Below are 4,585 nucleotides of genomic sequence, written 5' to 3' on the forward strand. Positions count from 1 at the left end.
ATTAAATGGGCAACTGCATTTAACTAAATGCATACATTTGACAATGTGATTCTCATTTCAAAATAAATATTTATACAAAAAGCTAGGTTTTTAGTATACATTCTAACACATAGTAGGCTATAATCTCAATGAAATCCATGCAATGATTAGGGAAAAATAATATTATCTAAATACCTAGTGGGCATAGGAATAAAGGTATATTGTGCATGCCTAATCTTAAGTGTCTCATAAGGAAACCTAGGGTCTAGACTCATTTGTTAGGAGGTGTCAGCCTCAGTGGCTTTACACTTAGGTCTAAAAATATTTAAATGAATAACCAACAGTTAATACTAAAATGAAACCAATAACTTGAAATAGATCAAGTTAGAGTAGTTACCTAGGCATCGTATCCAAAAAGAGGCTAAGGACTCAAAACTTTTGGTCGGAAACGACTTAGTCACGACTCAAATCAATTTTAGAGGAGGTTTAGAGAGTGGAAGGCATGAAGGGTGACTGTAGCTTTGGTCGACCGCATAGAGATAAGGTTGATTGGGAATGTCTAATCAAGATCACCCGTGACTGGTCAGTCAAGCAACCTTAGTCAACTACCAAGCAGCCGATAGCATAGTTTTCACAGTCGAATTAAAGATCATTAATTCTTGTATTGTTTGAACCTAAGCAATCGGACGTGGTCTGGTCGACCCCAGTTTGGTGTTTCACCTACCAAATCAAACGAGTTTGCCGTCTTTCGGGATCAGGGTCTAAGCGCCTAAAATGTCTTTGGGCAAATGGAAGGTCAAGGGTTGACTGCATAACTTAAATCTAATTAAACAAAAATTATCCTAACTTAAGGTTTTAATCAATTAAGTTCAATCAGATTACGAAAACACTCAAATAAATATTTTTGAAATATTTTTATAGAGAAAATAAAGTTTGAAAATATTTTTTAAGGTTTAACTTTTTGTTTCCAGCTTGCCTATCATAAGATAGAAGCTTTCAAATAGTTGGTCAAATCTAGTAAGAATTTTCAACTGAATATTTATGAAATATTAGCAACCAACATTGGAACTTAACTTGATCTATTTAGAGTTTTTAGCCCCGATTCATCCAGATGCACTAACATAAGTATTTAAAATCAAGGCTTGGACCTAAGTATCTCATGTCGATATACGTGGAGTGTTTATGAGATGAGTTGGCTATCTAAATCTATAGGTGCATGCAGTATATAGTAAGAGCAAGGCTAAGTCCATGTTTGCATAAAAGGAAAGGAAAAAAAAATTGACTTTAAAAAAATTAGTAACTAAACATAATTTTTAGCAAGGAAGTTAGTTTGATACAAATTTTCAACCTAGTCTTAACAAACATGCAATTGATTTGAACTCCCACTAAGTGGGAGATTTATTTCGATCAACAATTGACTTTAATTTTGAGCATGCGTATAAACTAGAGTTAGAATAATTTAAGTTAACATAGTGAATGTCTTGTCTAGGAATCCAAAATGTGTTATTTTCTCTTTGATTAATCAAACAAGATTTAAGAACCCATGATAACTTACGTTTAACATTCTTGTTTATATTCAACAAAGATGATAAGAAATGTTGCTATGACTTGAGTTAAACCCAAGTCCAGTTTCATTGTATGCAACTCGTTGAGATCTAAACATCATGTCTAAATACTTGGATCCATATGTGAATTTGCTCAACATTAATTTTAACTCGACAATGATTTTTTAAGTTAGAATTCGCTTCCTCAAACTTTAACACTTGAGTTAAGGTTCCAGTTTGAAAAATCCTAATTGTTAAGTCAAAATTGGTCTTTTCCTAAGGTATTTAACCTACTTAAGTAAAGATTTGACTTGAGACTTGTACTTCGCTAAAGTCCCAGTTAAGTAAGAAATAGTAAAGTTTTTTCAGTGATTAGTTTTGTTGCCCCATCAGTTGACTCGTCTGAATTGTTGATTTGACTTAACTCAAAGACATACTCAAACTTTGATTTGGATTTAAACTTGGACATCTCTTCTATTGCCATCAAGGATAATAGGTTGACTTGATCTAAATTTGAGTCAGATTTTAAAGAGGACTCATCCCAAGTCTTTTTAAGTGTCTTCTTCTTCTTGTTGTTGCAAACTTCCTTTTCTTTATCCTTTAGAAGTGGACACTCTGATTTGAAGTGTCCTTTCTAATTGCATTCGAAACACCAGGAAGTGGCCTGATCTTTTCTTGAGAACTCCCTTTTTATGAACTTAGAGAACTTTTTCTTCGAATCATCCTCTTGACTAGATTGGCAACTTCCAAAGATAGATCATCTTCATAACCATCTTCATTGGTTATGCTCCGAAATCAGATTCCAACTCTTTGAGATGTTTTTTTTTATTTATTTATAAATTCGATAAAAATTATATTAATAAACATCATTCACAAGTTTTATTCTTGATCATTATTCATGAACATGATTTGTAAATAGTTCATAATTTTTGTTCACAAATATTAACGAACTAAACATAAATACTTACAGTCATAATCCCCTCGAGGCGGTGCGGTAGTTGAGGCATGGGATGTTGCCACATGAGGTCTTGGGGTCGAAACTCGGCGCGTCCGAGCATACCCTCCCCCATGCCTTGGCCACTTACACTAATGATTAGTAGTCACCCATGATTTACCTTCTCCGTGTTGACCTAGGGACGGATTAGCAGGGACACTAGAGACAAGCAAATCACCTTTATACCATATAAATACTTATGATCATTTATTTAATTTAATGAATTATTCAAACATATTCATTTAGTTACTAAATCAAATATTAAATTTGCTCATGAATTTTTAATTCATTAAAACGTTAGTCAGTACAATCTAAAGCTATTTTGAGTAGCAAAACTGGACCAATTAGATCAAACACAACGCAACTTAATTAGCCTATTTAAGTGATGTGTCGAATCATGTTTGATATGAACCATAATGATTCGTGTTAAGCACAACCTGTTACTTCACGGGTCTTCACCGACACAAGCACAAACTTTAGGATCTAAATTAAGTATGCAGCAGAATCACATTTACTCCCAGATAACCCTTTGAAGTTGAACATATTCGATGAAGGACCAAGAGGTTGTGACGGCAAAATTAGTACGTACCTTGTTCTCGCACGAACAAAGTTTAAGAAATATGACAATCATTCAAAGTTAAGTGTATTTGATCAAGGCCTATTAATAGAGGAAGAAGGCACAACTTCCTCAATCCATGCGCTCCATATTGAAACTAACAGGGGTTAAGCTTATGATCTAAAATAGGCGTTTCTTGGGACATAACCTATTTTGTATTTTAATTTTTCAATTTTTTATTGTTTTGAAATTTGATGTTTTGATTTAATTTTTTAAGTATGTTCAAGACGCTCAAGAGTATAAGGCCTAATTTTTCGAAGGAACCGAGAAGAACCACAATGTGTTTGTGGTAGCCACCACAACCGTCGTTCATATGAGAGTGAAAAGTTGGAAATTTTATGGAGACAACATCAAACACAGCCTATCCATGGCAGGCACCATGACCATAGCCCCTTTGTGCATTGAAGAGCGAACATTTATCTCTAGGTGATTTCTATCCACCTTCATAAGTCGAAGAGTTTGGTTAGATTAGTATTTTGTTTACTTAGTTTTAGCTTTTCCTTAATATCATGTCATTTTTTTATTTTGCTTTTATTTCACACATTATCATATTTATTCTGTTCTGCATCTATTTGTTTGTTTCTATTTGTTTGTTTCTGATAGTACGACATTAACATGTTAAAATTTATTATCTTTGTGGACATATGTTCATATCTTTAGTGATTTATTTTTTTTAGCATTATTGAGTATTTGGCAAAAATAGAATTGTGTATGTAATTTAGTAATTTTAAAACTTATCTATATGATTTGAATATTCAGCAACTTCAATAATTTACCGTAAATCAATGTCTCCATATTTAAATGTCTATTTCCCAATTATATTGATGTGAAGATCGTATAGGGATGAGCCAATCAACTTTGCACTCATCAAAATTTAACAACCACCCTTCAAATTAGAATATCCCAAAAGTTCAACCAAATGGACTCACTTCTTATCATCCAAATTCAACCATTATCGTCTACGGTAAACTTCAGTCAATTGACTTGGTACACCCAAGTCAAAATTATTAAAATGCTCCTTTGATATATTTTTTTAAAACTTAATGTCAAAATGCTCTGAAATCAAGCTCCAAAGCCACCCATACATTCTAATTGTTCACGTCATGTTGGATTTTTTTTTATATATAAGAAGCCCGAAGCAACCATGGCTCCGTGCGAGATAGCGAGAGGCACCCCAGGTTATGGCATACAATCTCTTAAATATGACTCAACAGTACACTGATACAATCTCTTAAATATGATTCGATTTGTAAAGTATTTTTCATTAACGGGATGACAAATTTAAAATGTTGGATTGTTGAATCACACATTGCAAGTGCTTTCAGATTTATCACGGTTGATCAGAAATTTTTATGAGACCCCGAACCAATCCAAATGACTAGATCCCTAATGCTAACTAAAAAAAAAGCTAGAAGCGGAGAAAAAAAAAAAAGAAAAGCCGTAGCAGCCTCC

Source organism: Zingiber officinale, chromosome 4B, assembly GCF_018446385.1.
Source record: "Zingiber officinale cultivar Zhangliang chromosome 4B, Zo_v1.1, whole genome shotgun sequence".
Lineage (NCBI taxonomy): Eukaryota > Viridiplantae > Streptophyta > Magnoliopsida > Zingiberales > Zingiberaceae > Zingiber > Zingiber officinale.